Source organism: Arachis hypogaea, chromosome 1 (assembly GCF_003086295.3).
Source record: "Arachis hypogaea cultivar Tifrunner chromosome 1, arahy.Tifrunner.gnm2.J5K5, whole genome shotgun sequence".
Classification (NCBI taxonomy): Eukaryota; Viridiplantae; Streptophyta; class Magnoliopsida; order Fabales; family Fabaceae; genus Arachis; species Arachis hypogaea.
This window is the reverse complement of record NC_092036.1, coordinates 81,130,093-81,148,070: the sequence shown is the minus strand read 5'-3', so window position 1 is coordinate 81,148,070 and position 17,978 is coordinate 81,130,093. Positions and strand designations below refer to the sequence as shown.

Sequence of the window (17,978 nt, the reverse complement as noted above, 5' to 3'; positions counted from 1 at the left end):
GTAAGGGTCGATCCCACAGAGATTGTTGGTATGAAGCAAGCTATGGTCACCTTGTAAATCTTAGTCAGGCAGACTCAAATGGATATGAATGATGATATACGAATAAAACATAAAGATAAAGATAGAGATACTTATGTAATTCATTGGTAGGAATTTCAGATAAGCGTATGAAGATGCTTGTCCCTTCCGTCTCTCTGCTTTCCTACTGTCTTCATCCAATCCTTCTTACTCCTTTCCATGGCAAGCTTATGCAAGGGTTTCACCGTTGTCAGTGGCTACCTCCCATCCTCTCAGTGGAAATGTTCAACGCACCCTGTCACGGCACGGCTATCCATCTGTCGATTCTCAATCAGGCCGGAATAGAATCCAGTGATTCTTTTGCGTCTATCACTAACTCCCCGCCTTCAGGAGTTTGAAGCTCGTCACAGTCATTCAATCATTGAATCCTACTCAGAATACCACAGACAAGGTTAGACCTTCCGGATTCTCTTGAATGCCGCCATTAGTTCTAGCCTATACCACGAAGACTCTGATCTCATGGAATGGCTGGCTCGGTTGTCAGGCGAGCACTCGGTTGTCAGGCGATCAACCATGCATCGTGTATCAGGAATCCAAGAGATATTCACCCAATCTAAGGTAGAACAGAGGTGGTTGTCAGGCACACGTTCATAGGTGAGAATGATGATGAGTGTCACGGATCATCACATTCATCAAGTTGAAGAACAAGTGATATCTTGGAACAAGAACAAGCGGAATTGAATAGAAGAACAATAGTAATTGCATTAATACTCGAGGTACAGTAGAGCTCCACACCTTAATCTATGGTGTGTAGAAACTCCACCGTTGAAAATACATAAGAACAAGGTCTAGGCATGGCCGAATGGCCAGCCTCCCAAAGAGGGTTCAATCATAAAAACATGATCAAAAGCTCCAAATACAATAGTAAAAGGTCCTATATATAGAGAACTAGTAGCCTAGGGTGTACAGAGATGCGTAAATGACATAAAAATCCACTTCCGGGCCCACTTGGTGTGTGCTTGGGCTGAGCATTGAAGCATTTTCGTGTAGAGACTCTTCTTGGAGTTAAACGCCAGCTTTTATGCCAGTTTGGGCGTTTAACTCCCATTCTTGTGCCAGTTCCGGCGTTTAACGCTGGGAATTCTGAGGGTGACTTTGAACGCCGATTTGGGCCATCAAATCTTGGGCAAAGTATGGACTCTCATATATTGCTGGAAAGCCCAGGATGTCTACTTTCCAACGCCGTTGAGAGCGCGCCAATTGGGCTTCTGTAGCTCCAGAAAATCCGCTTCGAGTGCAGGGAGGTCAGAATCCAACAGCATCTACAGTCCTTTTTAGTCTCTGAATCAGATTTTTGCTCAGGTCCCTCAATTTCAGCCAGAAAATACCTGAAATCACAGAAAAACACACAAACTCATATTAAAGTCCAGAAAAGTGAATTTTAACTAAAAACTAATAAAAATATACTAAAAACTAACTAGATCATACTAAAAACATACTAAAAACAATGCCAAAAAGCGTACAAATTATCCGCTCATCACAACACCAAACTTAAATTGTTGCTTGTCCTCAAGCCACTGAAAATCAAACAAGATAAAAAGAAGAGAATATGCAATGAATTCCAAAAACATCTATGAAGATCAGTATTAATTAGATGAGCGGGGCTTTTAGCTTTTTGCCTCTGAACAGTTTTGGCATCTCACTCTATCCTTTGAAATTCAGAATGATTGGCTTCTTTAGGAACTCAGAATCCAGATAGTGTCATTGATTCTCCTAGTTAAGTATGATGATTCTTGAACACAGCTACTTATTGAGTCTTGGCCGTGGCCCAAAGCACTCTGTCTTCCAGTATTACCACTGGATACATACATGCCACAGACACATAATTGGGTGAACCCTTTCAGATTGTGACTCAGCTTTGCTAGAGTCCCCAACTAGAGGTGTCCAGGGTTATTAAGCACACTCTTTTTGCCTTGGATCACAACTTTATTTCTTTCTTTTTCTTTTTCTTTTCTCTTTCTTTTTCTTTTTCTCTTTTTTTTTTCGAATTTTTTTTTGTATTCATTGCCTTTTTCTTGCTTCAAGAATCATTTTTATGATTTTTCAGATCCTCAGTAACATGTCTCCTTTTTCATTATTCTTTCAAGAGCCAACATTCATGAACCACAAATTCAAAAGACATATGCACTGTTTAAGCATACATTCAGAAAACAAAAGTATTGCCACCACATCAAGATAATTAAACTGTTATAAAATTCAAAATTCATGCAATTCTTCTCTTTTTCAATTAAGAACATTTTTTTATTTAAGAGAGGTGATGGATTCATAGGACATTCATAACTTTAAGGCATAGACACTAAGACACTAATGACCACAAGACACAAACATAAATAAACATAAGCATAATTTTCGAAAAACAGAAAAATAAAGAACAAGGAGATTAAAGAATGGGTCCACCTTAGTGATGGCAGCTTGTTCTTCCTCTTGAAGATCCTATGGAGTGCTTGAGCTCCTCAATATCTCTTCCTTGTCTTTGTTGCTCCTCTCTCATGATTCTTTGATCTTCTCTAATCATGATGCTATGAATCATGATAGCCCGGTCTATAGTAACTTCGGACCGGTTGCTAGTGGGAATGATTGAGCGTTGGATAAACTCCAACCATCCTCTAGCCACGGGTTTGAGGTCATGCCTTCTCAGTTGAACCGGCTTCCCTTTTGAATCTCTCTTCCATTGGGCGCCCTCTTCACATATGACTTTGAGGACTTGGTCCGACCTTTGATCAAAGTTGACCCTTCTAGTGTAAGGATGTTCATCTCCTTGCATCATGGGCAAATTGAATGCCAACCTTACATTTTCTGGAATAAAATCCAAGTATTTCCCCCGAACCATAGTAAGCCAATTCTTTGGATCCGGGTTCACACTTTGGTCATGGTTCTTGGTGATCCATGCATTGGCATAGAACTCTTGAACCATTAAGATTTCGACTTGTTGAATGGGGTTGGTAAGAACTTCCCAACCTCTTCTTCGGATCTCATGTCGGATCTCCGGATATTCACTCTTTTTGAGTGAAAAAGGGACCTCGGGGATCACCTTCTTCAAGGCCACAACTTCATAGAAGTGGTCTTGATGCACCCTTGAGATGAATCTTTCCATCTCCCATGACTCGGAGGTGGAAGCTTTTGCCTTCTCTTTCCTCTTTCTAGAGGTTTCTCCGGCCTTGGATGCCATAAATGGTTATGGAAAAACAAAAAGCAATGCTTTTACCACACCAAACTTAAAAGGTTTGCTCGTCCTCGAGCAAAAGAAGAAAGAAGAGAGGAGAAGAAGAAGAAATGAGGAAGAAGGGAATGGCTTTGTGTTCGGCCAAAAAGGGGGAGAAGTGGTGGTTTGGTTGTGTGAAAATGAAGGAGTGAATATGGGTTTATATAGGAGTGGGGGGGGGGGGCGCTCATGGCTCGGTCATGTATGGGTGGGTTTGGGAGGGAAAGTGGTTTGAATTTGAAGGGTGAGGTAGGTGGGGTTTTATGAAGGATGGATGTGAGTGGTGAAGAGAAAGATGGGATTTGATAGGTGAAGGGTTTTTGGGGAAGAGGTGTTGAGGTGATTGGTGAATGGGTGAAGAAGAGAGAGAGTGGTGGGGTAGGTGGGGATCCTGTGGGGTCCACAGATCCTGAGGTGTCAAGGAAAAGTCATCCCTGTACCAAGTGGCAAGCAAAAATGCGTTTTGAGCCAATTCTGGCGTTAAACGCCGGGCTGGTGCCCATTTCTGGCGTTTAACGCCGAATGCTTGCCCTTTTCTGGCGTTTAACGCCAGTCTGGTGCCCCTTTCTGGCGTTAAACGCCCAGAATGGTGCCAGACTGGGCGTTAAACGCCCAACAGCTAGCCTTACTGCCGTTTAAACGCCAGCACGCTCTCCTCCAGGGTGTGCTATTTTTCTTTCTGTTTTTCATTCTGTTTTTGCTTTTTCAATTGATTTTGTGACTTCTCATGATCATCAACCTACAAAAGAACATAAAATAACAAAGGAAAATAGATAAAATATAACATTGGGTTGCCTCCCAACAAGCGCTTCTTTAATGTCAGTAGCTTGACAGAGGGCTCTCATAGAGCCTCAGAATTACTCAGAGCAATGTTGGAACCTCCCAACACCAAACTTAGAAGTTGGTTGTGGCCTCCCAACACCAAACTTAGAGTTTGACTGTGGGGGCTCTATGTAGCTCTGTTTTGAGAGAAGCTCTTCATGCTTCCTCTCCATGATGACAGAGGGATATCCTTGAGCCTTAAACACAAAGGATTCTTCATTCACTTGAATGATCAATTCTCCTCTATCAACATCAATCACAGCCCTTGCTGTGGCTAGGAAGGGTCTGCCAAGGATGATGGATTCATCCATGCACTTCCCAGTCTCTAGGACTATAAAATCAGCAGGGATGTAATGGTCTTCAACTTTTACCAGAACATCCTCTACAAGTCCATAGGCTTGTTTTCTTGAATTGTCCGCCATCTCTAGTGAGATTTTTGCAGCTTGCACCTCAAAGATCCCTAACTTCTCCATTACAGAGAGAGGCATGAGGTTTACACTTGACCCTAAGTCACACAAGGCCTTCTTGAAGGTCATGGTGCCTATGGTACAAGGTATTGAAAACTTCCCAGGATCCTGTCTCTTTTGAGGCAGTTTCTGCCTAGACAAGTCATCCAGTTCCTTGGTGAGCAAAGGGGGTTCATCTTCCCAAGTCTCATTTCCAAATAACTTGTCATTTAGCTTCATGATTGCTCCAAGGTATTTAGCAACTTGCTCTTCAGTGACATACTCATCCTCTTCAGAGGAAGAATACTCATCAGAGCTCATGAATGGCAGAAGTAAGTCCAATGGAACCTCTATGGTCTCATTTTGAGCCTCAGATTCCCATGGTTCCTCATTGGGGGACTCATTGGAGGCCAGTGGACGTCCATTGAGGTCTTCCTCAGTGGCGTTCACTGCCTCTTCCTCCTCTCCAAATTCGGCCATGTTGATGGCTTTGCACTCTCCTTTTGGATTTTCTTCTGTATTGCTTGGAAGAGTACTAGGAGGGAGTTCAGTAATTTTCTTGCTCAGCTGACCCACTTGTGCCTCCAAATTTCTAATGGAGGACCTTGTTTCAGTCATGAAACTTTGAGTGGTTTTGATTAGATCAGAGACCATGGTTGCTAAGTCAGAGGTATTCTGCTTAGAACTCTCTGTCTGTTGTTGAGAAGATGATGGAAAAGGCTTGCTATTGCTAAACCTGTTTCTTCCACCATTATTGTTGTTGAAACCTTGTTGAGGTCTCTGTTGATCCTTCCATGAGAGATTTGGATGATTTCTCCATGAAGGATTATAGGTGTTTCCATAAGGTTCTCCCATGTAATTCACCTCTTCTATTGAAGGGTTCTCAGGATCATAAGCTTCTTCTTCAGATGAAGCTTCCTTAGTACTTCTTAGTGCATTTTGCATTCCAGACAGACTTTGAGAAATCTTATTGACTTGTTGAGTCAATATTTTATTCTGAGCCAGTATGGCATTCAGAGTGTCAATCTCAAGAACTCCTTTCTTCTGATTGGTCCCATTGTTCACAGGATTCCTTTCAGAAGTGTACATGAATTGGTTATTTGCAACCATTTCAATAAGCTCTTGAGCTTCTGTAGGCGTCTTCTTCAGATGAAGAGATCCTCCAGCAGAGCTATCCAAAGACATCTTGGATAGTTCAGAGAGACCATCATAGAAAATTCCAATGATGCTCCATTCAGAAAGCATATCAGTGGGACACTTTCTGATTAATTGTTTGTATCTTTCCCAAGCTTCATAGAGGGACTCTCCTTCCTTCTGTCTGAAGGTTTGGACTTCCACTCTAAGCTTACTCAATTTTTGAGGTGGAAAGAACTTTGCCAAGAAGGCATTGACTAGCTTTTCCCAAGAGTTCAGGCTTTCTTTAGGTTGTGAGTCCAACCATATTCTAGCTCTGTCTCTTACAGCAAAAGGGAATAGCATAAGTCTGTAGACCTCAGGGTCAACCCCATTAGTCTTGACAGTGTCACAGATTTGCAAGAACTCAGCTAAAAACTAATGAGGATCTTCCAATGGAAGTCCATGGAACTTGCAATTCTGTTGCATTAGAGAAACTAATTGAGGCTTAAGCTCAAAGTTGTTTGCTCCAATGGCAGGGATAGAGATGCTTCTCCCATAGAAGTCGGGAGTAGGTGCAGTAAAGTCACCCAGCACCTTCCTTGCATTGTTGGAATTGTTGTTGTTTTCGGCTACCATGGGTTCTTCTTCTTTGAAGATTTCTGTTAGGTCCTCTACAGAGAGTTGTGCCTTGGCTTCTCTTAGCTTTCGCTTCAAGGTCCTTTCAGGTTCAGGATCAGCCTCAACAAGAATGCTTTTGTCCTTGCTCCTGCTCATAAGAAAGAGAAGAGAACAAGAAAATGTGGAATCCTCTATATCACAGTATAGAGATTCCTTGAGGTGTCAGAGGAAAAGAAAAATAGAAGGCAGAAGTAGAAAATTCGAACTTATCAAAGAAGATGGATTTCAAATTTTGCATTAAGGAATAGTGTTAGTCCATAAATAGAAGGATGTGAGAAGAGGGGAAGTAATTTTCGAAAATCAAGTAAAAGATTTTGAAAACATTTTGAAAAACACTAATTGATTTTCGAAAATAAAAGTGGGAAAGAAATCAAGTGATTTTTGAAAAAGAATTTGAAATTAGAAATAAAAAAGATTTGATTGAAAGTTATTTTGAAAAAGATGTGGTTAAGAAGATATGATTGGTTTTAAAAAGATGTGATTGAGAAGATATGATTTGAAAAACATTTTTAAAAAAATTTGATTTTGAAAATTAATGACTTGGCTATCAAGAAAAGATATGATTCAAACATTAAACCTTTCTCAACAGAAAAGGCAACATACTTGAAATGTTGAATCAAATCATTAATTGATAGCAAGTATCTTTGAAAATAGAAAGAAATTGAATTTGAAAAAGATTTGATTGAAAAGATATGATTTGAAAAATATTTGATTTTGAAAAGATTTTGAAAACTTGAAAAAAATTTGCATTGAAAACAAAATCTTCCCTCTTGTGCCATCCTGGCGTTAAACGCCCAGAATGGTGCACATTCTGGCGTTTAACGCCCAAAACTCTACCCTTTTGGGCGTTAAACGCCCAACCAGGCACCCTGGCTGGCGTTTAAACGCCAGTCTGTCCTTCTTCCCTGGGCGTTTTGAACGCCCAGCTTTTTCTGTGTAATTCCTCTGCTGTATGTTCTGAATCTTCAATTCTCTGTATTATTGACTTGAAAAGACACAAATTAAAAATATTTTTGGATTTTTAATAGTGAGGAATAATCAAAATGCAACTAAAATCAAATAATAATCCATGCAAGACACCAAACTTAGCAGTTTGTATACTGCTGACACTAACAGTGAGAATGCATATGAGACATATAAACACTCAAGTCAATAGAATTCAAAGATCAGAGCAATGAAATCATCAAGAACAACTTGAAGATTAATGAAGACACATGCATGAGTGCAAGAAGAACAGAAACATGCAATTGACACCAAACTTAAAATGAGACTTTAGACTCAAACAAGAAATTTTTGGATTTTATGATTTTGTAAATTTTTTGTGCTTTTTCGAAAATTAAGTGGAAAAGAAAAAGATATCAAAATTCTTAGTGAGAATTCCAGGAATCATTGCAATGCTAGTCTAAGACTCCGGTCTAGGAATTAGACATGGCTTCATAGCCAGCCAAGCTTTCAAAGAAAGCTCCGGTCCAAAACACTAGACATGGCCAATGGCCAGCCAAGCCTTAGCAAATCATTGCTCCAACAGCAAGATTGATAGAAATCAACAAGCTCTTGTGATGATAAGTTGAAACCTCGGTCCAATAAAATTAGACATGGCTTCACAGCCAGCCAGATTTCAACAGATCATCACGAAACTCTAGAATTCATTCTTAAGAATTCTGAAAAATACCTAATCTAAGCAACAAGATGAACCGTCAGTTGTCCAAAATCAACAATCCCCGGCAACGGCGCCAAAAACTTGGTGCACGAAATTGTGATCAATACTTTTCACAACACAAATAATCCCCGGTGATGAATCCAAAAACTTGGTGTTCAATACCATGGCATAAACACAACTTCGCACAACTAACCAGCAAGTGTACTGGGTCGTCCAAGTAATAAACCTTACGCGAGTAAGGGTCGATCCCACAGAGATTGTTGGTATGAAGCAAGCTATGGTCACCTTGTAAATCTTAGTCAGGCAGACTCAAATGGATATGAATGATGATATACGAATAAAACATAAAGATAAAGATAGAGATACTTATGTAATTCATTGGTAGGAATTTCAGATAAGCGTATGAAGATGCTTGTCCCTTCCGTCTCTCTGCTTTCCTACTGTCTTCATCCAATCCTTCTTACTCCTTTCCATGGCAAGCTTATGCAAGGGTTTCACCGTTGTCAGTGGCTACCTCCCATCCTCTCAGTGGAAATGTTCAACGCACCCTGTCACGGCACGGCTATCCATCTGTCGGTTCTCAATCAGGCCGGAATAGAATCCAGTGATTCTTTTGCGTCTGTCACTAACGCCCCGCCTTCAGGAGTTTGAAGCTCGTCACAGTCGTTCAATCATTGAATCCTACTCAGAATACCACAGACAAGGTTAGACCTTCCGGATTCTCTTGAATGCCGCCATCAGTTTTAGCCTATACCACGAAGACTCTGATCCCACGGAATGGCTGGCTCGGTTGTCAGGCGAGCACTCGGTTGTCAGGCGATCAACCATGCATCGTGTATCAGGAATCCAAGAGATATTCACCCAATCTAAGGTAGAACGGAGGTGGTTGTCAGGCACACGTTCATAGGTGAGAATGATGATGAGTGTCACGGATCATCACATTCATCAAGTTGAAGAACAAGTGATATCTTGGAACAAGAACAAGCGGAATTGAATAGAAGAACAATAGTAATTGCATTAATACTCGAGGTACAGCAGAGCTCCACACCTTAATCTATGGTGTGTAGAAACTTCACCGTTGAAAATACATAAGAACAAGGTCTAGGCATGGCCGAATGGCCAGCCTCCCAAAGAGGGTTCAATCATAAAAACATGATCAAAAGCTCCAAATACAATAGTAAAAGGTCCTATATATAGAGAACTAGTAGCCTAGGGTGTACAGAGATGAGTAAATGACATAAAAATCCACTTCCAGGCCCACTTGGTGTGTGCTTAGGCTGAGCATTGAAGCATTTTCGTGTAGAGACTCTTCTTGGAGTTAAACGCCAGCTTTTATGCCAGTTTGGGCGTTTAACTCCCATTCTTGTGCCAGTTCCGGCGTTTAACGCTGGGAATTCTGAGGGTGACTTTGAACGCCGGTTTGGGCCATCAAATATTGGGCAAAGTATGGACTATCATATATTTCTGGAAAGCCCAGGATGTCTACTTTCCAACGCTGTTGAGAGCGCGCCAATTGGGCTTCTGTAGCTCCAGAAAATCCGCTTCGAGTGCAGGGAGGTCAGAATCCAACAGCATCTGCAGTCCTTTTTAGTCTCTGAATCAGATTTTTGCTCAGGTCCCTCAATTTCAGCCAGAAAATACCTGAAATCATAGAAAAACACACAAACTCATAGTAAAGTCCAGAAAAGTGAATTTTAACTAAAAACTAATAAAAATATACTAAAAACTAACTAGATCATACTAAAAACATACTAAAAACAATGCCAAAAAGCGTACAAATTATCCGCTCATCACTACTTCACCAGAGGTCTTTGTGTAAAAGATAGAAGATTGCTCACCGCTTCTAGCGGTGGTTCCCTTTCGAAGAATAAGACGGAGGGAGAAGCTTGGAATTTAATAAAGGATGTTGCCAAAGCTACATAACATGCAAGGGTGAGAGGTAATCTTCTCAAGGGTGTGGTAGAACCATCCCCTTCCGAATCAAGCCTAACCAAAGCACTTGGGGACATGACCACCATCCTCACGCAAATACAAAAGGATCAAAAGGAGTTCTACTCCATCCAAGCCATCCAAGCTCCACCTCAAGTTGCTCAACTTGAAGGCCCTCCTAGGATTTATGGTTTGTGATCTAGCACTACACATTACCCCGATCAATGCCATCAAATTTAGGAGGAACATGCCCTTGTAGTGGCCAATGTAAATTACAACAACCGTCCACCCTATCCTTCTCAAGGCCAAAATAACTACCCTCATGGTAGTAATCAACATCAATGGTGGAGGGATAATGCACAAAGGAGCAATCAAAACCAAAGATGGAACAACTTTTCTTCTCATCACAACAACAACCAATCTTCATCTCAATACCACCACAACAACAACAACTACCAAGCCAACCAAAATCACCACAACCAAAACCAAAACAACTACACCAAGTACCAAGCACCACACCATAGACAACAATCTAACCAAACCTCTCCATCTCCCAGAAATCAAGTTGACGAGCTTAGAGCCGCTGTGGATAAACGTGATGAGAGCTATAAGGCTCAATTCAAGGCCATGAGTGCTCAATAGGCCAATTTTACCGACATGATTTCAAAGATGTCCATGTCCTTCTCCAATAACACCAACCAACCCTCAAGTTCTTCTAACCTTCCATTCCAACCCCAACCAAACCCAAAGGGCAGTCTCAACGCCATCACACTACGGTCGGGAACTACATTGGAGGAGATACCTCCAAGGGTCTTGGAGGACATTCATGAGGAAGAAGGGGTTGTTGAAGCTCCACATGATGAGGAGGAGGTAGACAAAAGGCATGAGGAAGAAGGAGTAAACCTCAAGGAACCCAAGAGGAAAGCTCTAGTGGATGAGTCCATCCTTATTCTATTCCCTTCCATGGTGAAGAAAGCAAAGAAGACATCGGAATTTGATTTGAACATGCTTCAAGTGTTCAAGAAGGTTGAGGTAACCATACCACTTCTTGATGCTATTCAACAAATTCCAAAGTATACAAAATTTTTGAAAGACTTGTGTACACACAAGGATAGGATAGGAGAATTGGAGACATTATCCTTGGGTAGTTCAATTTCTTCCTAGATGGAACCTATTCCAAAGAAATGTGGTGACCCTGGGCCTTGTTTGGTGTCTTGTTGTATTGGTGGATGCACTTTTCATGATTGTATATGTGACCTTGGAGCTTGTGTAAGCATCATGCCGCTTTTTACCTTTGTGCGGTTGAATTTAGCTCCATTAAAGAAGTCGGTGGCGAGGTTTGCCTTAGCCGATAAAAGTGTGATCACGGTAACAGGAATAGCCAAAGATGTACTTGTGGCGATCGAGGATTTGGTTTTTCTGGTTGATGTTTACATCCTTGAAATGCCTCCAACAGAAAATAGAAGCTCATCCTCCATTCTACTTGGTAGACCCTTCCTTAAGACCTCTAAATTCAAGTTAGATGCCTTCACCGGCACATATTCCTTTGAGGTTAGGGACAAGGCTATCAAGTTCAATCTGGAAGAAGTCATGAAGCATCCTCCTGAAAAGTATTCCGTTCTCTGATGCAATGTAATCGATGAAGTGGTAGCGAAAGTACGAGAAGAAGACCATAACAAGTCGTGCTACCATATTGTTGAAGAGACGGATGGTGAAGAGCGCAAACATGAGAAAGTTGTTGAGAATGAACTCCGTGAGCTTGATGAAAAGGAACCTCAGCTTAGGGCAATGAGTGAATTGAAGCCTTTTCCATCTCATCTGAAGTATGCTTTCTTAGAGGACAACCAAAAGTTTTCGGTCATTATTGCTAGTGAGCTTTCTAGTAAAGAAGAAGAAAAGCTCCTAGATGTTCTCAGAAAGTACAAGAAGGTAATTGGTTGGAGCCTAGCCGATATTGTGGGAATTGACCCTCGCAAGTGCATGCACCGTATATTTCTCCAAGAGGAAGCTAGGCCGGTTAGGCAACCGCAAAGGAGGCTCAACGCAACCATCCTCGATGTGGTAAAGAAGGAGGTCACTAAGCTACTTGATGCGGGTATCATATACTCGATTTCTGAGAGTGAGTGGGTGAGGCCGGTTCAGGTTGTTCCCAAGAAATCAGGCATCACTGTGGTTAAAAAGGATGATGGTGAAGTGGTCACCAAGAGAGTACAAAATGCATGGCGAGTGTGCATCGACTATAGAAGGTTGAATGCCGCTTCAAGGAAGGACCACTACCCTTTGCCCTTTATCGATCAGATGTTGGACCGTTTGGTGGGTAAATCCCATTACTGCTTTCTTGATGGATTCACTGGTTACTTCCTGATTCACATTGCTCCTGAAGATCAGGAAAATACCACATTCACTTGCCCTTTTGGCACCTTTGCCTACAGAAGGATGCCATTTGGACTATGTAATGCACCTGCTACTTTTCAGCGGTGCATGACCAGTGTCTTTTCCAATCTAATGGAGAATTGTCTGGAAGTCTTTATGGATGACTTCAGTGTTTATGGAACTTCATTTGATTGTTGCTTAGAGAACTTGGCCAAGGTCTTAGCTAGATGTGTGTGACACTAACCTTGTCTTGAATTTTGAGAAATGTCACTTTATGGTAAGACAAGGTATAGTGTTAGGACATGTAGTATCTAGTAAAGGCATTTCTGTATACGCGGCCAAGGTCGATATTATTACTACTTTACCTCACCCCTCATCTGTGAGGGAGGTTCGCTCATTTTTAGGACATGCAGGATTCTATAGGTGCTTTATCAAAGATTTCAGCAAGATTGCTTTGCCATTGTCGCGCCTGCTCCAAAAAGATGTGGACTTTGAGTTTGACAATGAATGTGTGAAAGCTTTTGAAGAGCTAAAGAGAGTTCTTACCACGGCACCGATTGTGCGAGGCCCCAACTGGATGTTGCCAATTGAGATAATGTGCGATGCGTCAAACCAAGCTATAGGTGCCGTGCTTGCACAGTGTGATGGTAAACTCCCTTATGTCATTGCATACTCTTCTTAAACACTTGATGTAGCACAATCCAACTGTACCACTACTGAAAATGAACTCTTAGCTATTGTTCATGCTTTAGATAAATTCAGATCTTATCTGCTAGGATCAAAGATAGTGGTATACACGGATCATGTAGCTTTGAAATACTTATTGACTAAGAATGAGTCAAAACCTAGATTCATACATTGGATCTTGCTTTTGCAAGAATTTGACATTGAGATTAAGGATTAGAGTGGATCTCAAAACTTTGTTGCGGATCATTTAAGCCGCCTTGAGAATTTAAAATTTGATCCATTCCCGATCAATGACTTATTCCCATTGGATAGTTTGCATGCTGTGTCGGGTAGCTTTCCTTGGTTTGCCCCAATGGTGAACTACTTGGTTGCGAAACTCTTCCCTCCCTACTTTTCTAACCACCAAAGGGATAAGTTGAGGAGTGATTCCAAATACTACATTTGGGATGACCCTCACTTGTGGAAGAGGGGAGTGGACCAAGTAATTCGAAGATGTGTTCTGGAGTCCGAAATCCAACCCATTCTTGAAACTTGCCATTCGTCCGAATGTGGTGGCCACTTTGGCCCACAAAGAACCGCTAAAAAGGTGTTAGATTCTGGATTCTGGTGGCCAACCTTATTCAAGGATGCTAACCGGTTATGTGTGTCTTGGCATCATTGTCAGAAGTCGGGAAACACATCCCAAAGGGATGAAATGCCTCAACAAGATATGTTGTTCTGTGAGATATTTGATGTATGTGGCATTAACTTTATGGGACTGTTTCCCAATTCCAGTGGATATTTATATATTCTATTAGTGGTTGACTACGTGTCAAAGTGGGTGGAAGCAATACCTACCCGCTTTGACGATGCCAATACCGTCATTTCTTTTATTGGGAAAGTAGAGGCACTGCTCAAGCACTATGGGGTGGTGCGTAAGGTTGCCACTGCTTATCATCCGTAAACCAACGGACAAGTGGAAGTGTCCAACTGGGAGATTAAGAGAATCTTGGAAAAAGTGGTCAATCCGCAAAGGAAGGATAAGAGCCTCCAGTTAGGAGATGCACTATGGGCGTATGGAACGGCCTACAAGACTCCGTTAGGGATGAGTCCCTTTCGGATCGTCTATGGTAAGGCATGCCACTTTCCGGTGGAGATTGAGCAGAAAGCCTATTGGGCAGTAAAGCGGTGCAACATGGATTTGACCCAAGCCGGAGTAGCCAGAAAATTGCAGCTAGAGGAGCTCGAGTGTTTGAGGAATGAAGCATATGAGAATGCCCGGATTTACAAGAAAAAGAATAAAGCATTCCATGACCATCACATCCAGAAGAAGGACTTCCAAGAAGGTGATGAGGTTCTCCTCTACAATTCGAGGCTTTGTTTCATGCCTGGCAAGCTCCGCTCTAGATGGGAAGGACCTTTCAAGGTGAAGGAGATAAAGTCCTATGGAGTGGTGGAGTTGTTTGATTCTAAAAGTGAAGCAAGGTGAATGGACATAGAGTGAAGAAGTACCATGGCTATGATGAGCGGATAATTTATACGCTTTTTGGCATTGTCTTTAGTATGTTTTTAGTATGTTTTAGTTAGTTTTTAGTATATTTTTATTAGTTTTTTAGCTAAAATTCACTTTTCTGGACTTTACTATGAGTTTGTGTGTTTTTCTGTGATTTCAGGTATTTTCTGGCTGAAATTGAGGGACCTAAGCAAAAATCTGATTCAGAGGCTGAAAAGGACTGCAGATGCTCTTGGATTCTGACCTCCCTGCACTCGAAGTGGATTTTCTGGAGCTACAGAAGCCCAATTGGCGCGCTCTCAATGGCGTTGGAAAGTAGACATCCTGGGCTTTCCAGCAATATATAATAGTTCATACTTTGCCCGAGATTTGATGGCCCAAACCGGCGTTTCAAATCAGCTTAAAACTGCCCGGCGTTAAACGCCGGAACTGGCACAAGAATGGGAGTTAAACGCCCAAACTGGCACAAAAGCTGGCGTTTAACTCCAAGAGAAGTCTCTACACGAAAATGCTTCAATGCTCAGCCCAAGCACACACCAAGTGGGCCCGGAAGTGGATTTTTATGTCATTTACTCATCTTTGTAAACCCTAGGCTACTAGTTCTCTACAAATAGGACCTTTTGCTATTGTATTTTCATCTTGGTAGCTATCTTTGTTCTTATGCTATCTTAGATCATTGGGAGGCTGGCCTCACGGCCATGCCTAGACCTTGTTCTTATGTATTTTCAACGGTGGAGTTTCTACACACCATAGATTAAGGTGTGGAGCTCTGCTGTACCTCGAGTATTAAGGCAATTACTATTGTTCTTCTATTCAATTCAGCTTATTCTTGTTCTAAGATATTCATTTGCACCCAAGAACATGACGAATGTGATGATTATGTGACACTCATCATCATTCTCACTTATGAACGAGTGCCTGACAACCACTTCTGTTCTACAAGCAAACAAGGCTTGAATGTTCTACAACCACTTCTCACTCATCATCATTCTCACTTATTACTTGGACGACCCAGTACACTTGCTGGTTAGTAGTGCGAAGTTGTGATAAAGAGTTGAGATTGCAATTGAGCGTACCATGTTGATGGCGCCATTGATGATCATAATTTTGTGCACCACGTTTTTGGCGCCGTTGCCGGGGATTGTTTGAGTTTGGACAACTGACGGTTCATCCTTTTGCTTAGATTAGGTATTTTTCAGAATTTTTAAGAATGAATTCTAGTGTTTCAAGGTGATTTTCTTATGATCACCAAAGCTGATTGATCTTCATCAATTTAGCTCTTGAATGCAATGTCCTGCTGAAGCTTGGCTAGCCATGTCTAATTCCTTTAGACTGAAGCTTTAGACTAACATTGCATGATTCCTGGAATTCTTATTAAAAATTTTGAATCTTTTATTTTATTCTCCATATATTTTTCGAAAAAAAAACAAAAAAAATTACAAAATCATAAAAACCAAAAATATGTTATATTTCTTATTGAGACACTAGTCTCATTTTAAGTTTGGTGTCAATTGCATGTTTCTGTTCTCCTTGCATTTTTTGAATTCATGCATGTGTCTTCATTAATCTTCAAGTTGTTCTTGATGATTTCATTGCTCTGATCTTTAAATTCTCTTGACTTGAGTGTTTTGTGTTTCTCATGTGCATTCTCATTTTGTTAGTGTCAGTAGTAGACAAACTGCTAAGTTTGGCATCTTGCATGCATTGTTATTTGATTTTAGTTGCATTTTGATTATTCCTCATTATTAAAAATCCAAAAATATTTTTAATTTGTGTCTTTTCAAGTCAACAATACAGAGAATTGAAGATTCAGAATATACAGCAGAGGAATTATACAGAAAAAGCTGGGCGTTCAAAACGCCTAGTGAAGAAGGCAAATTGGCGTTTAAACGCCAGCCAGGGTGCCTGGATGGGCGTTTAACGCCCAAAAGGGTAGTGGTTTGGGCGTTAAATGCCAGAATGTGCACCATTCTGGGCGTTTAACGCCAGGATGGCACAAGAGGGAAGATTCTATTTTTAATTCAATTTTTTTTCAGGTTTTCAAAATTTTTCAAAATCAAATCTTTTTCAAATCAAATCTTTTCAATCAAATCTTTTTCAAAATCAATTTCTTTCCATTTTCAAAAATACTTGCTATCAATTAATGATTTGATTCAACATTTCAAGTATGTTGCCTTTTCTGTTGAGAAAGGTTTAATGTTTGAATCATATCTTTTCTTATTAGCCAAGTAATTAATTTTTAAAATCAAATCTTTTTAAATTGTTTTTCAAATCATATCTTCTCAATCACATCTTTTTCAAAATAGTTTTCAATCATATCTTTTTAATTTCTAATTTCAAAATCTTTTTCAAAAATCACTTGATTTCTTTTCCACTCTTAATTTTCGAAAATCAATTAGTATTTTTCAAAATGTTTTTAAAATCTTTTACTTAATTTTTGAAAATTACTTCCCCTCTTCTCACATCTTTCTATTTATGGACTAACACTATTCCTCAATGAACAATTCGAACTTCATCTCTCTTGATAAGTTCGAATTCTTCTACTTCTACCTTCTATTTTTCTTTTCCTCTGACACCTCAAGGAATCTCTATACTGTGACGTAGAGGATTCCATATTCTCTTGTTTTCTTCTCTTTCATATGAGCAGGAGCAAAGACAAAAGCATTCTTGTTGAGGCTGACCTTGAACCTGAAAGGACCTTGAAGCGAAAGCTAAGAGAAGCTAAGGCACAATTCTCTGTAGAGGACCTAACAGAAATCTTCAAAGAAGAAGAACCCATGGCAGCCGAAAACAACAACAATGCCAACAATGCAAGGAAGGTGCTGGGTGACTTTACTGCACCTACTCCCGACTTCTATGGGAGAAGTATCTCTATCCCTGCCATTGGAGAAAACAACTTTGAGCTTAAGCCTCAATTAGTTTCTCTAATGTAATAGAATTGCAAGTTTCATGGACTTCCATTGGAAGATCCTCATCAGTTTTTAGCTGAATTCTTGCAAATCTGTGACACTGTCAAGACCAATGGAGTTGACCCTGAGGTCTACAGACTTATGCTATTCCCTTTTGCTGTAAGAGATAGAGCTAGAATATGGTTGGACTCACAACCTAAAGAAAGCCTGAACTCTTGGGAAAAGCTAGTCAATGCCTTCTTGGCAAAGTTCTTTCCACCTCAAAAATTGAGTAAGCTTAGAGTGGAAGTCCAAACCTTCAGACAGAAGGAAGGAGAATCCCTCTATGAAGCTTGGGAAAGATACAAACAATTAATCAGAAAGTGTCCCTCTGATATGCTTTCTGATGGAGCATCATAGGTATTTTCTATGATGGTCTGTCTGAACTGTCCAAGATGTCTTTGGATAGCTCTGCTGGAGGATCTCTTCATCTGAAGAAGACGCCTACAGAAGCTCAAGAACTAATTGAAATGGTTGCAAATAACCAATTCATGTACACTTCTGAAAGGAATCCTGTGAACAATGGGACAAATCAGAAGAAAGGAGT

The 17,978-nt window shown here is 40.7% G+C and overlaps 1 non-coding gene across 1 annotated transcript; it reads right to left on the bottom strand.

Moving 5' to 3' along the window:
* Positions 1–17,665: 17,665 nt before the first annotated feature.
* Positions 17,666–17,773, bottom strand: LOC112712477 (small nucleolar RNA R71). Its single transcript, XR_003157805.1, has one exon. It is a non-coding gene; the product is annotated as a small nucleolar RNA R71 (small nucleolar RNA).
* Between the last annotated feature and the right edge of the window lie 205 nt (positions 17,774–17,978).